Below are 22,350 nucleotides of genomic sequence, written 5' to 3'. Positions count from 1 at the left end.
GTGACAGCACAGGGCCATCAGCGATAGAGCAGTGGACTGAATGGTGGCACGATGCACAACAGTTGCCACACTGAGTGACCTGAGTGAGTGGTGAGTGGCTGAAGGAATGAGTAGGGTGACCAGATGTCCCGAGTTTATAGGGACAGTCCTGATATTTGGGGCTTTGTCTTATATAGGCTCCTATTACCCCCCACCCCCGTCCCGATTTTTCATACTTGATGTCTGGCAAACCTAGGAATGAGCAAGGTGCCTTCTCTCCCCTACCACCCAGAGTGGGAGGTGAACTCATGCAAAAGCACCTCTGAATTCTGGGTCTCCACTGACCAAGGACAACAACTATGAGTGGGGTTCAGTGGAGGGAGAAAGGAGGGGCACATTAAAGGAACATTTGTTTGTTTTAGTAACTTTGCTCCAGAATGCTAGGCTTGTGACTGGAAAACTTACACATTTCATACTAGGCCAAGATTTTTAAAATGTATTATTTTCCAAGGTTGTTATCTCACATTGTTGTTATTTCGAGAGGTCCTTATCTTGGGGAATTTCTGTACTAAACATTTTTATTATTATACATTATTTTTTACATAAGAACATACTGTGTTGGACCAATGGTCCATCTAGCCCAGTATCCTGTCTTCCAACTGTGGTCAATGCCAGGTGCTTCAGAGGGAATGAACAAAACAGGAAATCATCGAGTGATTCATCCCCTGTCGTCCACTCCCAGCTTCTGGCAAACAGAGGCTAGGGACACTTAGAACATTGCATCCCTGCCCATCCTGGCTAATAGCTATTGGTGGACCTATCCTCCATGAACTTATCTAGTTTTTTTTTTAACCCTGTTCTAATTTTGGCCTTCACAACATCCCCTGGTAAAAAGTTCCACAGGTTGACACTGCATTGTGTGAAGTACTTCCTTTTGTTTTAAACCTGCTGCCTATTCATTTCATTGCATGACCCCTAGTTCTTGTATTATGTGAAAGAGTAAATAACATTTCCTTATTCGCTTTCTCCACACCAGTCAAGATTGTATAGACCTCTATCATATCCCCTCTTAGTCATCTCTTTTCCAACATTAAAAATCCCAGTCTTTTTAATCTCTCCTCATATAGAATCTGTTCCTTACCCCTAATCATTTTGGTTGCCCTTCTCTGTACCTTTTCCAATTCCTATATCTCTTTTTTGAGATGGGGGCAGTTTTCAAGATGTGGATGCACCATGGATTTATGTAGTGAAATTGTAGCAGCTTGGTTTGCAAGACCAATCAGCAAAGCCAATGCTGACAAAACTATGTGAAAAGGCTGCAAAACACCAAGCCTCTTGTCAAGGTTCCTTCCCCACTCTGAACTTTAGGGTACAGATTTGGGGACCTGCATGAAAACTTCTAAGCTTAACTACCAGCTTAGATCTGGTTTTGCTGCCACCACTCCCAAGTGCTAACTCCCTTCTCTGGGTAGCCTTGAGAAACTTCTTCACCAATTGCCCGGTGAACACCGATCCAAACCCTTGGATCTTAAAACAAGGAGAAATTAACTATTCTCCCTCCTTTCCCCCCCCCCCCAATTCCTGGTGAGTCCAGATCCAACCCCCTTGGATCTTAAAACGAGTAAAAATCAATCAGGTTCTTTAAAAGAAGGTTTTTTATTAAAGAAAGGTAAAAATCATCTGTGTAAAATCAGGATGGAAAATAACTTTACAGGGTAATCAGATTCAAAGAGCCCAGAGGAACGCCCTCTAGCCTTAGGTTCAAAGTTACAGCAAACAGAGGTAAACCCTGTAGCAAAAGGTACATTTACAAGTTGAGAAAACAAAGATAAACCTAACACACCTTGCCTGGCTGTTACTTACAAGTTTGAAATATGAGAGACTTGTTCAGAAGATTTGGAGAGCATGGATTGATGTCTGGTCCCTCTTAGTACCAAGAGCGAACAACCCCTAAAACAAAGAGCACAAACAAAAGCCTTCCCCCCACCAAGATTTGAAAGTATCTTGTCCCCTTATTGGTCCTTTGGGTCAGGTTTCAGCCAGGTTACCTGAGCTTCTTAACCCTTTACGGGTAAAAGGATTTTGGAGTCTCTGGCCAGGAGGGATTTTATAGTATTGTACACAGGAGGGCTGTTACCTTTCCCTTTATAGTTATGACACCTCTGGACTGCATCGACGTGCAGAAAGTCTTATAAGCCAGTCACTGTCAAAGCCAATTTTAGAAGTACTTAATGAGGCTGTTAAGTATGCTGGAGACACAACACTGTTTATATGAACAAACAGAGCTGTCGCATCATGCTTTCTGTTTAAACAAGAGATACCACACGCTACAAACTGGAGGCCAATGTTAAGTGCATTGTCATTTATTAATCCTGAAGCGGACACTGGATCCAAACAAGACCGGCAAATGCTCGCTATCTTTCGCAAGGAACTCAACTGACTGACTAGAAGCATGTGGTGCAACATCAAAAGACTCAGTCATTGAAAAAGTGAAGAACTCTCACCACATTCAAAAACAGAAAATTAACAGAGCTGCACAAGATTACAAGAAACCAGGAAGGATGTAGATATGTAGGGCTTTACAGTAGGCTTGAGGAGCAACTTTAATTTGTATGATTTTAAAACATGAGTAAAATCTAATAAAATGGTCATGAAACATTTTTCAGTTTTTACTGTGGGTCCATACAGCACACCTTTGCCCTCCTGGTAGGCCTTAACCCCCCTGTAAATTTGATTCCCCCCTCCTGCCCTTCAGTTCCTGGGGAAAACAGGCATTTTAAAGGAAAATGATCTAAGGAAAATGTAAACTTAATCTTATTTGTCCATCAAACCCTTTGCAATATGAGCAGCCAGCAGTGGCCGCGGTTTTGATGGAAGAGGCAATGTTTACTGATATTCTATAAAATGAACATCATTTACAGCTTCTGGAGTTTACGAATCAATCAATACCTATATGAAAGACCCCTATTATATCCATACATAAGAACGGCCATACTTTGTCAGACCAAAGGTCCATCTAGCTCAGTATCCTGTCTTCCGACAGTGGCCAATGCCTGTGCTCCAGAGGAAATAAACAGAACAGGTAATCATCCAGTGATCCATCCCCTGTCACTCATTCCCAGCTTCTGGCAAACAGAGGTTGGGGACACCATCCATGCTCATCCTAACTAATAGCCATTGATGGACCTATCCTCCAGAAACTTATCTAGTGCTTTTTTTTTTTTACACTGTTCTGGTCTTGGCCTTCACAACATCCTCTGGCAAAGAGTTCCACAGGTTGACTGTGTGTTGTGTGAAGAATTTGAAATACTTTTCCTTGTTTTAAACCTGCTGCCTATTAATTTCATTTGGTGCCCGCATTTATTGTGTTATGAAGGGGGAGGGATAGCTCAGTGCTTTGAGCATTGGCCTACTAAACCCAGGGTTGTGAGTTCAACCCTTGAGGGGACCACTTAAACATGGGGCAAAAATCAGTACTTGATCCTGCTAGTGAAGGCAGGGGACTGGACTCAATGACCTTTTGGGGTCCCTTCCAGTTCTATGAGATAGGTATATCTCCATTTATTGTATTATTATGAGAAGTAGTAAATAACACCTCCTTATTTGGTTTCTCCACACCAGTCATGATATATTATAGACCTCAGTCATATCTCCCCCCTTTATTAGTCTCTTTTCCTAGTTGAAAAGTCCCAGTCTTACTATCTCTCCTCTGATCTAGTGATATAGTGCCAGCTGACGGCATCAATGGGATTTTTACAGGCAGCAAGTAATTGTCCAAGTTATTTGATTAAAATGACAATGCCCCTTTCATTTTATGCCTTCTTCAGAACAGCACCTCCCCCATTTAATGACATGGTTCGCAGAGCAAGGAAGGCAAATTCGTGGCTGTAGATTGAGATTCTGGTCAGAATTCTTTTCTCTCCTACCAACTGCTGAAGGCCGCTGATGCAGATTTATTCACTGTCGGACTCCAAAATGCAGAAGAGAAACCACGATCCCATTTACGGATCGTGACTCCTTTACGCAAAAGCTAAATATTATTAAAGACAATGTACATCTCCCCAATCCGACGCTGCGATACTAAATATACTGCTAGTGGAGGATTTTCACATGCACATATGCAATCCACTGACATAACTACGCAAGAGGAATGTGATGGGACATTAAATATATACATAGTTGCGCCTTACGAAGTGGGTATTATGCTCCAATACATCTGTTAGTCTTTAAGGTGCCACAGGACTCTCAGTTGCTTTTTACAGATCCAGATTAACACGGCTACCCCTCTGATACTAAATATATACGGTACTTCTCTATGGCTTCAAGTTCATTTTTCTTGTTTCTCTTATGGCCTGTATTGCCATAAAATATATAAGATAAAAAAATCAAGCGAAAGATACGTTTGCTTCTTCCAATTGTAATGGGAGACCCATTTTGTCAAATAATTGTGTAGCTGCCAAGACCAGACCCCGTCCCCACAATTACCTATATGATGCGTGCTTAATCACTGGATCTATCCTAGAAAAGAGAATCATAGATTTAGGGATTCCCAAAATGTTGTAACTTAGTAGACGAAAGAGAAGCGATAGAACGTGTGATAGACTTGCAGTATCTTGTTTACTTAGCTGTGAAGAATAAAAGTAGTGTCATGTGAGAGAAGAAACTGTGGTGAGGAAGGATCACAATTCAATATACTATTATATTATTTTGCAACTCTCCATCTTCTCTAATCGGTAATAATCTGCCTTAATATTTCACAGTTTTCACTGTGAAATGTTATAACCACAATTTATACTTAATAGAGAAAACTTTGCTATGCAACTGCACATAGTAAGTTTAAAATGTAAACATCATGGGATGTCTTATTTTAGCTGAGCCACAAGGTGGCGATATTAGCAAAGACGGTGCTGAAAACGCAGTCTTTCGGACTCCGTCGGCACTCAGTGGAAGCTGTACTCAGACATCTGGATCCAGACGGCAACGGCTCTGCGCCGGGAACGGGTGGCAAAGGATTACAGGGAAAGGGCGACTGAATAATTATAAATAAAGTCAATATTGGAGGACAAATCGTTTCCCCTCTAGCACAACATATGAATGGCTGCAGCAGCTTTGCAGAGAGGCCTGTGTTTCAGATCTGACCCGGGAATGGCTGGCGGAATGGAGAATCGCTCCAGGAAAAGGCAAGTTCTGTCTTTCTTTCTATGTCTGTGTGTGTCCCTGGGGATGTGTGAGACGATCCGCTATTCTGTGCCTGAAGAGAAGAAAAGCGGGTCCCTACTTGCTAATATTGCAAAGGATTTGAAATTGGATATAGGGAAATTGTCTGGTCGCAGTGCCCGGCTGATTTCTAAAAGCACCAAGCAATATTTTGAGTTGAACACACGCTCCGGGGATGTGATAATAAAGGAGAAAATAGACCGTGAGGATCTGTGCGGACAAAGAGATCCGTGTGTGCTGCAATTCGAAATTGTGTTGGAAAATCCACTACAGCTGTACAGAATGGAGGTGCAGATAGATGATGTGAATGACAATAACCCTAAATTCTCTAAAAATGAATTCGTTTTAAAAATACCTGAACTACTCCCCGTAAATAGCCGCTTCCCCTTGGAAAGGGCCCAAGATTCAGACATAGGAACAAACGGCATCCAGAGTTATGCAATCAGCTCCAATGAGCACTTCAGTCTGGATGTGCATTCCCGGGGGGACGGCAGTAAATACGCGGAGCTGGTATTAGAGAAACAATTAGATCGGGAGAAGCAGGCGCAGTTGATGCTGATTCTCACAGCTGCCGATGGGGGCCTGCCACAGAGAACCAGCACAGCGCAAATACGCGTTAACGTGCTGGACAACAACGATAACTTCCCGCAGTTTAGTCAGTCGGTGTACAAGGTGCAGTTAATGGAAAATAGTCCGAGGGACACTTTGGTCATTAAGGTTGAAGCCAGTGATTTGGATCAAGGTTCAAATGCAGAAATCACCTATTCATTCGGGCAGGTGTCTGACAAAGTCCTCGAGTTATTTCAGCTAAATGACTTCACTGGCGAAATCACTGTTTTGGGAATAATTGATTTTGAAGACGCAGCAGTGTATGAAATAGAAGTTCTGGCCACCGATGGCGGGGGTATATCTGCGCACTGCAAAGTCCTGGTGCAAATTGAGGACATGAATGATAACCCCCCGGAAGTGACGGTGACATCCCTCACCGGCACCATACCCGAGGACTCCTCCCCTGAGACAGTGGTGGCCCTGTTCAGTGTGAGAGACCGAGACTCCGGGGACAATGGCAGAACGCTTTGCTCCATTCAGGACAATGTCCCTTTTGCTTTGAAATCGACTCTGAAGGATTATTACCAGCTTGTTACACAAAAGCCCCTGGACCGAGAGAAAGTGCCTGAGTATAACATAACCATTACAGCCACAGACCGGGGGACTCCGAGGCTCACCTCAGTGAGGATCATCCGAGTTCAGCTATCGGATATTAATGACAACCCCCCTCTATTTATTGAAAGTTCGTACGTCATGTACCTAAAGGAGAACAACCATCCGGGCCTGTTGATTGGAACTGTCCATGCTGCTGACGTAGACACAGAGCAGAATGCCAAAGTGACGTATTTGGCATTGCCTGGTAACATCGGTGACCTCCCCTTCTCCTCCTCCATCTCCATAAACTCCGAAAACGGGAACGTGTACGCTCTGCAGTCTCTGGATTTTGAGCAAACGAGGGATTTCCAGGTTACAGTGAGAGCTGCAGATGGCGGGTCCCCTCCACTGAGCTCTGAAGTCATCGTCCGGGTTGTGATAATTGATGAAAATGACAACGCCCCCTTCATTTTATACCCTCTGCAGAACAGCAGCTCCCCAGCTAATGACCTGGTTCCCAGATCGGCGGAGGTGGGTTACCTGGTGACGAAGGTGGTGGCTGTGGATGGAGATTCCGGTCAGAATTCTTGGCTTTCCTACCAGCTGCTCAAGGCCACAGACCCTAGTCTCTTCACTGTGGGGCTCCAAACCGGGGAAGTAAAAACCAGCAGGCCTATAACGAGCCCAGACTCTGTTAAACAGAAACTTATCGTCCTGGTTAGAGACAACGGAGAGCCGCCCAGATCCACTACCTCGACGCTTAACGTGCTTCTGGTGGATGGGTTTTCAGACGCCTATATGCAGTTACTGGATGTACCAGAAGAGGAGGAGCAGCAGGACACGTTAACCCTGTATCTAGTCATTTCCTTGTCTTTCATTTCATTCCTTTTTCTGGTTTCTGTGGTAACGATTGTCGCCATCCGGCTATATAAGACAAGGCAGTGCCGAGAGCAGTATATTTCATCGTCCAGGAACTTTTATTGTGACCCCAACTTCCCCACAAATCCTGCGGAGACGAGTGGCACTGGGTCTCTGCCTCACTCTTATTGTTATGAGGTTTGTTTGACAACTGGGTCTGGTACCAGCGAATTTAAATTTCTCAGGCCGCTGGTACCGTCTCTACCCGCTGACCCCATCGCTGCAGGAGGGTCCATACTTGACTCGCAGATTAACTCTCAGCTAAAAGGGGAGAAAGAATCGGTGAGAGAGGTGAGTGCTTATTTTACTCCATTTGCATTGATACATTTTTGAATATGTGTGTTTTGTACATCTCTGAAAATTACTTAGAAGGCCATCACAGAACCATTAATGTCGAATCCTGCTCTCTCTGGTAGTAGGAACAGAGCGGCACTCCGCGGAGAGCCGGCTGTTGCTGCGGGGGAAAGAGGGTGAGAAACTGCTGTGCTGTGCAGGGCAGGTGGCTGATGTGGGTGGGGGGTTCTCTCTCTCTCTCTCTCCTCCTTCACGGGGTTTACTCAGGCTGCTGTCTGAACTTTAAGAGACAGTATGCCCACACACACTCCCTGTCACACACTCTCCTCCTGCTCCCGCCTCCCATGTACACTTCAGTTGAATAGAGCTGACAATCTAATAAGGATGCCTATGGAAGGATGGGGTTAAAACCTGCATCCTGTAACGCTGTACCTGCTCCATGGGGCAATGCAAACCCTTCACAAAGCACCCTGAGGCCAATTGCACAGTGGGATAGTTGCTACCCACAGTGCACAGCTCCCTGTGTCCATGAAAGAGCTGCTACTGTGGATGTGCTCTGCTGACACAAGGAACATAGTGTGGACATGCAACAACCGTTTAATTAAAGTGGCATAACTTTTTGCACAAAACTCTGTCCTGTAGACAAGATCTAAGATTACTTCCATAAATGTCTAGCGATAGTTTTTAAGGGATCTTTTTCTGTAGTTTATTCATCTTTTCCACTTGTATGATGTTCAAGCTAAGATATTTGTATTTAAGTACTTTCCTTTATGTACTCCTATGCTATTTTCCTCTCTAAAAACATGTATCTAACTGTGATACTGGTCTCTGTGCAGAGTCTGTGATGTTTGCAAAGCAAGGCTGAAGCTTCTCAAAGGAAATTAAAAAAGTAATTGTTTATGTATTTGTCAAGAACTCAATAGCAGCGGAACTATGTGACCTAGATAGAGCCCCCTGCAGAACACCATGGAATCTGAAATGTTACAAAGAATGTGCGTCTGCCCTTGCTTCTTCAGTGGTGTTTTCAGACGGTGAATCTCTGAGGTGTGAGTTGCCAGGCTCCTGCGCGAATGTGAAATGACGGAGATCAGGGAAACGTTAAAGTAAAATAGAACTATTTAAGGAAATGTAAACTGCGCTTTATTTTTCCATCAAACCCTTTGCAATGAGAGTAGCCAGCAGTGGCTGCGGTTTCACAATGGGAGGTACTTGTAGAAGGAAGAAGCAATGTTTACTTAAATCCTATGAAATCACCATCATTTACAGCTTCTGGAGTTTATGAACACAAAGCAATCAACGCTGATGTGAAAGGCCCCTATTATATGCTGTAACACATGCGGGGTGAACTGACCTGGGAATGTCCCCTAGTTTTGCTGGGACTGCTTGCATGGGGGATGGGAGAGCAGGGGATGACTTTATTTGTGGAAGGATACGTGAGCCACGAGGGGGATTGGGCCAGGTGATACCTTTGCCCAGGAAACGGACAAAGGCTGGAGGAGGAGCCAGGGAAGGCTGGGTGAGACTACTGGAGGGGGTTTCAGTTTGGAGTGGACTGGGGAAGAGGAGGGAGCCCACAGGTTTGGGGTTTAATCTCCCTGCCCCCCCCCCGAAGGACCTGGCTGTGGGATCCTGTTTGTGCCTACAAGCTCTGGTTTGGACTGTGTTCCTGTCATCTCTAATAAACCTTTTGTCTACTGGCTGGCTGAGAGTCACAGTGAATCGCAGGAAGTGGGGGTGCAGGGCCCTGATTCCCCCGCACTCGGCGACACATGCATACCAGTGATATAGAGGCAGCTGATGGCATCAATAGGATTTTTGCTGGCAGCAAGTCATTGTCCAGGTTTTTAGTATTTGATTAAAATGTGAATGGCCCCTTTATTTTATACTGTCTTCAGAACAGCACTTCTCCATTTAATCACCTGGTTTGCAGTGCAATGAAAGCTGGTTACCTTGTGACCAAGGTGGTGACTGTAAATGGAGACTCTGGTCAGAATTCTTCTTTCCTACCAATTGCTAAAGGCCACTGATATAGGTCTCTTCACTGTCGGTCTGTAAATGGTGAAGAAAAATCACAATACCAATTATGGAGTGAGACTCTTTTAAAGCAAAAACTAGATGTCATTCTTAAAGACAATGGACACTTGTCCCAATCCACTTCTGGGATGCTAAATGTACTGCTGTTGGATGGGTTTTCAGATGCGCATATGCAATTTAGTGACATAACTAGGAAGAGGAATGTGATGGGATATTGAGTATATAATTAGTTATCTCTTTGGCTTCAATTTCGTTGTTCTACTTGTTTCTGTTGTGGCCTGTATTGCCATAAAATATATAAGATAAGAGAATCAGGAGAAACATACTGATCTGCTTCTTCCCATTGGCATGGGAGACACATTTTTTTCGAATGATTGTGTAGAAGCCAGGACTGGATCCCTTCCCCACACTTACCTTATGTTTGCTTAACAAGTAGGCCCATCACTAGTTAGTTCTAGTTTTATTAGGCCGCAGTTTCCTAGTTTTCATCTTGGGCACCCTAATAAGCAAGGGAACCATAGGACTTATAGAGATTTCCAGGATATCGCTAACCTCGTGGATGAAAGAGAAGCGATGGGACAGGGGATCCACTTGTAGTAACTTCTTTACTTAGTTAGCGGTGAAAAATAAAAATATTGGGGTGTGAGAGAAGAAACTGTGGTGTGGAAGGATCACTATTCAATTGATTATTATATAATTTTGCAACTCTCTATCTCCTCTAATCGGTAATAATATACCTTAATATTTAACACTGTTTACTGTGAAATTTTAATACCACAATTTGTACTTAATAGAGAAAACCTTGCTATGCAGTTAATAACTGCACATAGTAATGTGAAAGTTACTAGTGACCACCCTTAATAGAGCAGTCGTTATGTCAGCCAGCGGCCATTATGGGGAAGCAGACACCTTAAGGACACAGTAGCCTGAACTTTTCAACTGTCTTCCCTTCAAGGCCTTAAGGTAGTTGGAGCTGGTCCCAAGCCGGTTTTCACTGACCAGATAGCAAAAGCAGAGGTCTGACAACCACCAATCAAGTGTTAACACTGCAAGGACCTTTGTCTGAATGTGTATAAAGGATCTGTAAAATGTGTGTAAGACAGAGTTTTTGTACCAAGGTGCAAAGCTGTCCTTTCTTCTTCAGAATAAAGCAACTCCTTCTTATCCCTGTCTGGCTGTTATTGGCTCTCAGCTAGGTGGACCCGATATTTCGGTGACAGTTTCTGGCGACTCCGCCGGGACTCTCCTAGCTCGGACATTGGACTCCGGACGGCTGCGGCAAACTGGGAACGGTGCCAACGGGGTGTTTCGCCCCTTTTCTCTGCTTCACCGCAGCCCCTGGGGTTCGTGCTCCGATAAGGTGAGTCCTAATAGGATAAGGAGACACTATCTATTTCTGGTTCTGGTCTGGTTAACCGGTTAATGAATTTCTGTCTTAAACATTTGGGCGTTAGGTGTGTGAACGGAACTGAGCCTCCCATTCATAATTCCTCAGAGTGGAAGCCATCACGTGCGATGAAGCTCTGAGGTCGAATTGGGATCCTTCTGTCCCGTCCCCTGTAGCGGTCAGTATTAGTAGAAATTCCTGTAATAGGATCCTATTAGGCCATAATTCCCTCTGTTCTCTGTGTAATTCTTTGTTAGAGTGTCAGCAGGCAGATGGGTGGGTCTCTGGTAAAACCCTCAAAGGATAGTCCTTTGGATTATATGTTAAGCAAATGGCCCTTACCTGGTGTTCAAAAAGGGATGTCAAGGAAGTGTTTTTTACAACTTTGTACCCAGGATTGGCCATCCCTAGGGACTGCATGGCCTGAGTATGGCTCCTTTGATATTCCTACCAATTTAACTCCCTTACGCCTGACATTGGAAAACCAGATGCCGGGGCAAATGGACTATTGGTTTTTGTGGGATAATGAGGCTCATCATCGCATGAAGAAGGTACAGATTCAGGCCCCTCTATTCCCGAAAGCTTCTGCCCCTCACGAGGCTGATTATTTGGAGGATACCCCCCCCATGTATTGCTTTAGACCACGCCTACCCCCAGCAGCAGCATTGCCAATTGCGGTGGACCCGGTACCCTCCTCAACGGAGCCCAGGACAGCAGGTCTACCGAGACAGATCCTGCCAACAAAGATTGAGGACGCCACAATGCAGATCCCAAGGCCACGGACACAGTCCACGGTCAGGCTTATTTTTATTTCCCAGTCAGCCCCAGACATCAAGAAGCGGTTGCAGCAGCTCGAGGGTGCTGAAGGAAAATCCCTGGAGGAACTGGTAAGCATGGCCACCCGGGTATATCATATAAGGGAAAAAGTTCAAGAGACCGAACAGGTGAGGATGCTAGCAGCCCTTGTAAACATTGGAAATGAAAAACAGGGAGGGCGGCAGGGACCCCCCAAGTGGCAACCAAAATCGGATTATGGGGGGACCCCAAGACATGCCAATGACATATGTAACTACTGTAAGCAGCTTGGCCACTGGAAGAGAGAGTGTCCAAACCAACCTACCGGACGACAACCCCGTCACCCAGACCAACCTCAACAACAGATGGCTGTGACAAGAACAGACGCTGTTGCTAATGAGGAATGACGGCAACCAGGGGGTCCTCTTGTCACCTATTCAAATGATTTTACCACTTATGTTTGTTCCTCCACAGACCCCCAGGTTTGCCTAACATTGGGAGGAACCGCCTATTTTTGTCTTTTGGATTCAGGGGCTGCACTTTCTACTGTTACTGCCAAGCTGGAGAGAGGAAGCCTTACAGATAGGAGCATTCCGGTAATGGGTATAGGCGGGAAGCCATTTGACTGTTCTATATTACAGGAGGCTGCTGTAGAAATCTCTGGTGTCTCCGCCTCCCATGCCCTTCTGCTAGCTCTGGATTCCCCAGTTAACCTCTTAGGCAGAAATCTGTTGTGTAAACTACGTGCTCAGATTTTCTTTTCAGATGACAAAATCATTCTTTGGTTGCCTCAAACCCAACTTCCCCACCTGTGTGCTGTTCTGACTCAAGTTTCAAAGAACCCAATCCTGCCTGCGGACCCGATCCTACCCGAGCGACTCAGACAGGAGGTAAACATCTCCCTGTGGGGCACTTCAAGGGCAGACTTGGGTACTCTCCAGACAGAGCCAGTGCGTATAACCCTGAAGCCAGGCATTGAAATTCCTCGGATTCGTCAGTATCCCATCCCCTGAGAAGCTCTGTTTGGCCTCCAGAGTCTTATCACCACATTCCTGCAGTTGGGAGTGCTGGTTCACACCAAGTCTCCTTTCAATACTCTCATTCTGCCAGTCAAAAAACCTGACATGGACTCAGAGGGAAAACTGGTATACCGATTTGTCCAGGACTTACGTGCAGTAAATAAGGTTGTTCAAGCTAGACACAATGTGGTGCCAAACCCTCACACAATCCTGACTGCCATTCCAGCAGGTACTGCTTGTTATTCAGTAATAGACTTGTGTAATGCTTTTTTGAGGGTATGTCTACACTACGAGAGTAGTTCGATTTTACTTAAATTGAATTTTTGGAATCGATATTGCAAAGTCGAACGTGTGTGTCCACACTAAGGACAGTAATTTGACTTTGTGAGTCCACAGTAACGGGGAAAGCGTCGACATTGGAAGCGGTGCACTGTGGGTGCACTGTGGGCAGCTATCCCACAGTTCCCGCAGTCACCGCTACCCATTGGAATTCTGGGTGGAGCCGCAAATGCCTTCTGGGTAAAAAAAATGTGTCTAGGGTGCTTTTGGGTAACTGTCGTCATCCGTCCATCACTCCCGCCCTCCCTCCCTGAAAGCGCCAGCGGGAAATCAGTTCGTGCACTTTTCTAGTCAGTGACAGCGCGGACGCCACAGCACTGCGAGCATGGAGCCCGCTGCCACCATCGCTGCAGTTGTGGCCGCTCTCAACGCCTCGCAGCTTATCATCCACCTTTCCCTGAGGCAGATGCAGATAAGTCAGGCGAGGAGGCTACGGCACCGCGGTGAGGGTCTGAAGTCTGAAAGTAGCACAGACCTCTCAGAAAGCATGGGACCCAGCGCCGAGGACATCACGGTGGCAATGGGTCATGTTGATGCCATGGAACGGCGATTCTGGGCCCGGGAAACAAGCACTGAGTGGTGGGACCGCATAGTGCTGCAGGTCTGGGATGAATCCCAGTGGCTGCGAAAATTTCACATGCGGAAGGGAACTTTCCTTGAACTTTGTGAGTTGCTGTTCCCTGCCCTGAAGCGCAATGACACCCGGATGCGAGCAGCCCTGACTGTCCAGAAGCGAGTGGCCATAGCCCTCTGGAAGCTTGCAACGCCAGACAGCTACCGGTCAGTCGCGAACCACTTTGGCGTGGGCAAATCTACCGTGGGGGTTGTTGTGATGCAAGTAGCCAAGGCAATCGTTGATGTACTGCTGCCAAAGGTAGTGACCCTGGGAAATGTGGAGGCGATCATAGATGGCTTCGCAGCGATGGGATTCCCAAACTGCGGTGGGGCCATAGATGGAACTCACATCCCTATCCTGGCACCGGACCACCAGGCCAGCCAGTACGCTAACAGAAAGGGCTACTTTTCCATGGTGCTGCAAGCACTGGTGGACCACAGGGGACGTTTTACCAACATCTACGTCGGATGGCCGGGCAAGGTTCATGACGCTCGTGTTTTCAGGAACTCTGGTCTGTTTAGACGGCTGCAGCAAGGTATTTACTTCCCGGACCACAAAATAACTGTTGGGGATGTGGAGATGCCTATAGTCATCCTCGGGGACCCAGCCTACCCGCTAATGCCCTGGCTCATGAAGCCCTATACTGGCGCCCTGGACAGTGAAAAAGAACTCTTCAACTACCGGCTGAGCAAGTGCAGAATGGTGGTGGAGTGTGCTTTTGGCCATCTCAAGGGGAGATGGAGAAGCTTACTGACTCGCTGTGATCTCAGCGAAACCAATATCCCCATTGTTATAGCAGCTTGCTGTGTGCTCCACAATCTTTGTGAGAGCAAGGGGGAGACCTTTATGGCGGGGTGGGAGGTTGAGGCAAATAGCCTGGCTTCTGATTACGCACAGCCAGACAGCCGGGCGATTAGAAGAGACCAGCAGGACGCGCTGTGCATCCGGGAGGCTTTGAAAGCTAGGTTCCTGAGTGAGCAGGGTAACCTGTGACTTTTAAGTTTGTGTACAGAGAAGCTGAACCTGCCCCCGTTTCTTTACCCAGTTAATGTTGACTATCCTCTCCAGTTACATACCCCCTTCACCCCCTTCCAACACACGTTTAGAAATAAAATCACTTCTACTTTGTTAATGAACACCGTTGTCTTTATTACTGTTTTCGCAGGAATGTTTGAAAACTGGGACGCAGACTGTGGTGGGGAGCGGGTGTAGTGTAGTGACGCAAATGAAGCTTCTAAACTCAAGGATTGACAGGCTCCGCTGTGGTGGACTGGTTGTTTCAACGGAGCCTGTCACCCCTCCTGATCGGGACTGTGTGTATGGGGGGGCGATGTGACTTTGTGGCAGGGGGAGGACGGTTACAGATCCCCTGCTGCGTGGCTCTGTGATCCAGGATAAGGACCGCCGCATAAGATCTGTAACTGCCCTCCCCCGCCACAAAGTCACAGAGCAACCCACCCCCCACCACATAACATGAAAACCACCTCCCAGACTGACCAGGGTAACTAGTCACTGCACTGTGTATGTGCCCTGCTGCTGTACCTGCCCCCGCCTATGTACCCTGCCAAAGGTGACTGTCCTGTCCAATTACCAACCCCCTTTCCCCTCCTCCTCCAAAAGAACATGATGGAAACAGTAGTTAACAGAAACGTATTTTTTATTATCAACTACACATGGAACTGGGAGGTGAAACTTGGACGGGGGCTTGTGTCAGGCGGGAAGGAAAGAACTTGTCAAATTTTGGGTAATGAGAGCCTTCTACTACTAGAGCTCTCTGCAGGGGTGGAGTGAGAGTTATCACGGACTCTGCCGCCCCTCCTTCTTTGGACTTTGGGTGAGGTGGGTATGGGACTTGGTGGCAGGGGAGGGCGGTTAGAGATAGACTGCAGCGGGGCTCTGTCCTCCTGCCTCCGTTCCTGCAGAACATCCACAAGGCGCCGGAGCGTGTCCGTTTGCTCCCTCAGTAGTCCAAGCAGCGTTTGAGTCGCCTGCTGGTCTTCCTGCCGCCACCTCTCCTCCCGATCCATGTTTGCTTGGTGCATTTGGGACAAGTTATCCCGCCACTGGGTCTGCTGTGCTGCCTGGGCTCGGGAGCAGGCCATAAGCTCCGAGAACATGTCCTCCCGTGTCCTCTTCTTCCTACGCCTAATCTGCGCTAGCCTCTGGGAGTGTGATGCCAGGCTAGGTTGTGAGACAGTCACAGATGTGGCTGTGGGAATGGGAAAAAGGGAGTGAATTCCTCAGGAAGATAAATGTAGTTGTGAACAAAGAACATAGTCTTTCTCTGTGAACAAGACCATGCACAGCACCTATCACATGCGCACTCAGCACAAGGTCGAATTCTCGGCCTTCGCATTCAGTGCCTGGGGTCTTGCACAGCACATTTGAGAAGCGGGGCAGGACAACTGAATTTCTGTTGCAGGCAGACATGGTAAGCCGTAGACTTGTGTCAGCTTAAAACTTTAATATTAGAAATGGCCTCATTTCACATTGAAAGCAATGTCAGTCCCTGCTGCCAGCAATCCGGCAAGCAGGAACTCTGCCCCTGTCCCACCCCCTCGCGGCTGTCCCCGGGAACGATCCCTGTAGGCTGCCCCTCTCCCGCCTCCACCGCGTGGCTGCAAACCAGCGGTTACAGTTCTGTAAAGGAACGGGCAAGCAGTCCCAACACTAACATTCCCCTACCTAATTCAAAGCAGGTCACCATGAGCGACATCACCCTCATGAGGATCTCTGACAGCGAGAAAGAGAGAATGCTCCGGGAAAGCCTCCAAAGACCAGGGCCGTATGCCGCCCTGCTGTGCAGAGCAATGATTCCCGAGTACTTGATTGTCTCATGGCACGGCAACGTGTCATACTACGGAGGACCCAATAAGATCGCTCTCCCCAGGAACCTGATGCAACGGCTTTCCAATTACCTCCAGGAGAGCTTCATTGAGATGTCACAGGAGGATTTCTGCTCTATCCCCGGACATATAGACCGCATTTTACTCTAGCTGCACTAGCAGTGACAAAACAGTAGAGCGGCTTGGGCAGGACAATCATGCAAAACCGGACATTGTTAGATTTTTTTTCAATAGTTGTACTGCCCATGACTGAACCGTTAAGCGCCTAGGGCAAACTAATCATGAGAAACCCATTTTTGTTATTGTTAATATTCCTGTTCTGTTAAAAATAAATGTTTAGATGTTTACAACACTTACTGGCTGATCCTTCCCCAGATTCTGTGTCCGGGGTAACGGCTGGGGACGGTTGGTAGGGGATCTCTGTAAGGGTGATGAAGAGATCCTGGCTGTCGGGGAAATCAGCGTTGTGAGCGCTGTCGACTGCCTCGTCCTCCTCATCTCCTTCCTCATCTTCCCCGTCCGCTAACATGTCCGAGGAACCAGCCGTGGACAATATCCCATCCTCAGAGTCCACAGTCAGTGGTGGGGTAGTGGTGGCGGCCGCACCTAGGATGGAATGCAGTGCCTCGTAGAAACGGGATGTCTGGGGATGGGATCCGGAGCGTCCATTTGCCTCTTTGGTCTTCTGGTAGCCTTGTCTCAGCTCCTTGATTTTCACGCGGCACTGCGTTGCATCCCAGCTGTATCCTCTCTCTGACATGTCTTTAGAGATCTTCTCGTAGATCTTTGCATTCCGTTTCTTGGAGCGCAGCTCGGAAAGCACGGACTCATCGCCCCACACAGCGATCAGATCCAAGACTTCCCGATCAGTCCATGCTGGAGCCCTCTTTCTATTCTGAGATTGCACAGCCATCACTGCTGGAGAGCTCTGCATCGTTGCCAGTGCTGCTGAGCTCGCCACGATGTCCAGACAGGAAATGAGATTCAAACTGGCCAGACAGGAAAAGGAATTCAAATTCAAATTTTCCCGGGGCTTTTCCTGTGTGGCTGGTCAGAGCATCCGAGCTCGTACTGCTGTCCAGAGCGTCAACAGAGTGGTGCACTGTGGGATAGCTCCCGGAGCTATTAGCGTCGATTTCCATCCACACCTAGCCTAATTCGACATGGCCATGTCGAATTTAGCGCTACTCCCCTCGTCGGGGAGGAGTACAGAAGTCGAATTAAAGAGACCTCTATGTCGAACTAAATAGCTTCGCGGTGTGGACGGGTGCAGGGTTAATTCGATGTAACGGCGCTAACTTCGACATAAACGCCTAGTGTAGACCAGGTATTCCTCTAGATAAGGACAGCTGGGGCCACGCTTACAAATTCAATTTCAGTCCCTACTCGCTGATGTTCCTGCCCACCGGATTGCTCCAGGAGACTGGGTCTATGTGAAAGAGTGGAAACACGAACCTCTCCAACCCCAGTGGGAGGGCCCTTTCCAAGTCCTTCTTACCTTTCACACTGCTATTCGAGTGAAAGAGCAAGACACTTGGATACACCACACCCGAGTCAAGCTAGCCCCTAGGATGGGGCCAGAAGCAGATGACTTCGGACCTCGAGGGAGCATCGCCAGCTCTTCCCACCGCGACCCGGAAGAGCCAGAAGCAGATGATACCTGGAAACCTCTTGAGAGACTAAAGCTTCTGTTCCGGCAAACAAAATCCTAAGACTTTATAACTATGGGTTCTCAGACGGTGCTGCAGTGACTATTGCTTTTGGGTCCGCCCCTTGTACAAGCTAACCCACACCCAGCCACTAAACCTCTTCAGTGAATAGCCACGTTGAGACACTTATCTGATTGTTGGCTGTGTCACAAAACCTGCTCTGAGGAAGGAATAGGGTTGTGGGCTGTACCTGCAAATCTCTCTGAAGTACTCTCCTTACAGGTAGTACAGAAAACTGAATGGGCATGGGTTGGGGAATATCAATATGACAAATATGGGAGAAGGTCTGAAGTTTGGCATTATTACTGGGCAGCTAAGGGGGTCCCTCTTTTTGAAGTTCTTGGGATTGGGTATAACCTGCCCCTTTGTTTGGAAAATGCTGAAGGAAGTGGGAGGGAAGTGGGCTACCTTCCCCTGGAGGCCTGTGATCAAACCCTTCGGTTTGAGGTCAGAAATGGAACCCTTTACCCTTTAAATACCCCTGAGAATGCCCAACCCACCCCCCTTGTCTCCTGCACATGGCCTTTTCTGTGAAACCAACAGGCATTCGTTATCAAGGGCAGTGGTTTCCCTCATTCCTCCCATTAGGCCCCATAAATAAGACACATATGTATTATATGGATATTTACTCTGGCATTCTGTTGCCCCACACATCCCTTGAAAGGATGTCTGGATGCCCGGAGTTCATGGGATCACTTGCAAGTTTCACAGCTAACATATTTGAGGTTACGTATTGTGGGGCCATTTTAAACAATACCCTTGCCCTAGGAGACTTAAATGTTTCCCATTGGAGGTGCCAGGACCGCCTAGTGAATAACTCCTGGGACTGGGATGAATGGGTGACCTGGCGCCATCGAGTTGCGGGTAATGCCCTTACCCTCTATTTAGAGACCCCTGGCTTGTATTTTATCTGTGGCCACAGTGTCTACAAAGCTCTCCCTCCAGGTTGGCAAGGTCAGTGTGGTGTGGCCTGGGTGTTACCAGATGTCCAAGTAAACGACACATTGGATTCCAGCCAGATCCTCAACCTGGGCAGTTATTCCCATAAGTTTTTCACACACACCCCCCCATAAGGACTAAAGCAAAATGCGCCAACAATCCCCTAGTAGTCAGGCAAACGGGGTTTCACTCCTTTGTTCATGCGCTCATTCCTGGGTTGCGGGTAGACGAGCTAGAAAAAGCAGTGGTAAATATTTCTGCAGAACTAAAAAAAAATAGCCAATGCATCAATAGACGCTTTCCAAAAGTTGAAACAGGAGATTGATAAGGTGGCAGAAATAGCTTTGCAAAATAGACGTGTGTTAGATGCTATGAATGCTGAATTGGGGGGGGCTTGTGCTCACATGGGAAAAAAATTGTTTATATGTTAATCATTCTGGCTTAATTGAGCAGGATTTACAAGCCATTAAGAATGCTGCTGTTGTTTTCCATGCTGTATCTCTTGATCACACCTTTAGTTTTGAGAACCTCCTTCCAGACCTTGGGTCATGGTTTACGGGGCTCTTTCGAAAAATTGTTAAATGGATTCTTTTCTTTCTTTTCTTTCCATGTGTTATTTCGACAATGATACAATGTGCCAAATGCCTATGTAATGCTATGATCAAAAGCTCTGCTGTCCATAAGAAAACCCAGTATCTGTCCCTCCAGCTTGATTGCAAATTGCGGAACGGGCCTGACAATTTTTGAATTTGTCAGGCCCGAAGGGGGGACTGTGAAAGTTACTAGTGACCCCCCCTTAATAGAGCAGTCGTTATGTCAGCCAGCGGCCATTATGGGGAAGCAGACACCTTAAGGACACAGTAGCCTGAACTTTTCAACTGTCTTCCCTTCAAGGCCTTAAGGTAGTTGGAGCTGGTCCCAAGCCGGTTTTCACTGACCAGATAGCAAAAGCACGGGTCTGACAACCACCAATCAAGTGTTAACACTGCAAGGACCTTTGTCTGAATGTGTATAAAGGATCTGTAAAATGTGTGGAAGACAGAGTTTTTGTACTAAGGTGCAAAGCTGTCCTTTCTTCTGCAGAATAAAGCAACTCCTCCTTATCCCTGTCTGGCTGTTATTGGCTCTCAGCTAGGTGGACCCGATATTTCGGTGACAGTAAGTTTAAAATGTAAACATCATAGCATGTCTTATTTTAGCTGAGTGAAGAGGTGGCGGTATTGGCAAAGATGGTGCTGAAAACCAGCAACACTCAGTGAAAGCTGCACTGAGGGTACGTCTACACTACGAAATTAGTTCGAATTTATAGAAGCCGGTTTTATTGAAATCGGTTGTATACAGCCGATTGTGTGTGTCCACACAATAAAATGCTCTAGGTGCTCTAGTCGGCGGACCGCGTCCACAGTACAAGGCTAGCGTCGACTTCCAGAGCATTGCACTATGGGTAGCTATCCCACAGCTATCCCACAGTTCCCGCAGTCTCCGCCGCCCCTTTGAATTCTGGGTTGAGATCCCAATGCCCGGATGATGCAAAACAGTGTCGCGGGCGGTTCTGGGTACATGTCGTCAGGCCCCTCCCTCCCCCGTCACAGCAACGGCAGACAATAGATTCGCGCCTCTTTACCTGGGTTACCTGAGTTACCTGTGCAGACAACATGGAGCCCGCTCAGCTGAGCTCACCGTCACCATATGTCCTCTGGGTGTCGGCAGACGTGGGACTGCATTGCTGCACAGCAGCAGCTGCTAACTGCCTTTTGGCGGTAGACGGTGCAGTAGACTGGTAGCCTTCATCGGCGATCTGGGTGCTGGCAGCCGTGGGGCTTGCCTTTTGGCAGTAAATGGTGTATTACGACTATTAGCCGTCCTATTACAAGTCGGGTCATCGCACATTAGCAGAGTCTTCCCCGAGCAGCCGATTGTGCAATAGGCCTGAAGACCATCGTCATACGCCGCCCCGTATTTGCTGCCAAGCACCCAGAAAGATGCCGAGGGCTATCAGTCACGCTGCACCGTCGTCTTAAGATGTAAAAAATAGATTTGCTCTGTATTCATTTGCTTCCCCCTCCCTCCGTCAAATCAACGGCCTGCTAAGCCCAGGGTTTTCAGTTTAATCTTTGGGGGGAACATTCTGTGTGACAGTTGTTTGTGTTTCTCCCTGATGCACAGCCACCGTTCTTGATTTTAATTCCCTGTGCCTGTACGCCATGTCGTCACTCGGCCCCCCTCCCTCCTTCCCCTAGTCCGTCAGATACTACGTTTGCGCCACAGCTCAGAGAGCCGAGAAGCGGTTCGCGCCTTTTCTTTGAATTCTGGGTTGAGATTCCAATGCCCGGATGATGCAAAACAGTGTCGCGGGCGGTTCTGGGTACATGTCGTCAGGCCCCTCCCCCCTCGTCACAGCAACGCAGACAATAGATTCGCGCCTTTTTACCTGGGTTACCTGTGCAGACAACATATCACGGCAAGCATGGAGCCCGCTCAGCTCAGCTGAGCTCACCGTCACCATATGTCCTCTGGGTGCTGGCAGACGTGGGACTGCATTGCTACACAGCAGCAGCTGCTAACTGCCTTTTGGCGGTAGACGGTGTAGCATGAGTGATAGCCATGGGGCTGGCAGCCGTAGGGCTGCATTGCACCAGCCCCTTGCCAGGCGATGGTATATTATGACTGGTATCCGTCGTCATCGTATTGGTGTGGCTGTCAATCATGGCCACCTGGGCAGACATGCTACTGTTTCGATGATGATGGCTACCAGTCGTAATATACTATTTTCTGCCAATTGCCCAGTATTGTCTGCTAAGCACCCAGAAGAGGCCGAGGGCGATGCTGGGTGCTGGCGGACGTGGGGCTGGCAGACGTGGGGCTGCATTGCTACACAGCAGCAGCCCCTTGCCTTTTGGCAGATGATGGTATTTTATGATTGGTAACCGTCATCGTCGTACTGGTATGGCTGTCACTCATGCTGCACCGTCGGCTGCCAGCTTAAGATGTAAAAAATAGATTTGTTCTGTATTCATATGCTTCCCCTTCCTCCGTGAAATCAATGGCCTGCTAAGCCCAGGGTTTTCATTTTAATCTTTGGGGGGACCATTCTGTGTGACAGTTGTTTGTGTTT

General features: G+C 47.5%; 2 protein-coding genes across 2 annotated transcripts in view; both read left to right on the top strand.

Annotated features, from left to right (window-relative positions):
* Nucleotides 1–22,350, top strand: part of LOC122172198 (protocadherin beta-16-like) — a 59,137-nt gene that overhangs the window by 15,042 nt on the left and 21,745 nt on the right. The window lies entirely within an intron of this gene.
* LOC101943870 (protocadherin beta-16-like) overlaps nucleotides 1–22,350 on the top strand; it is a 53,874-nt gene that overhangs the window by 9,779 nt on the left and 21,745 nt on the right. The window lies entirely within an intron of this gene.

Source organism: Chrysemys picta, chromosome 8, assembly GCF_011386835.1.
Source record: "Chrysemys picta bellii isolate R12L10 chromosome 8, ASM1138683v2, whole genome shotgun sequence".
NCBI lineage: Eukaryota > Metazoa > Chordata > Testudines > Emydidae > Chrysemys > Chrysemys picta.
This window is presented reverse-complemented; position numbering and strand designations above follow the sequence as displayed.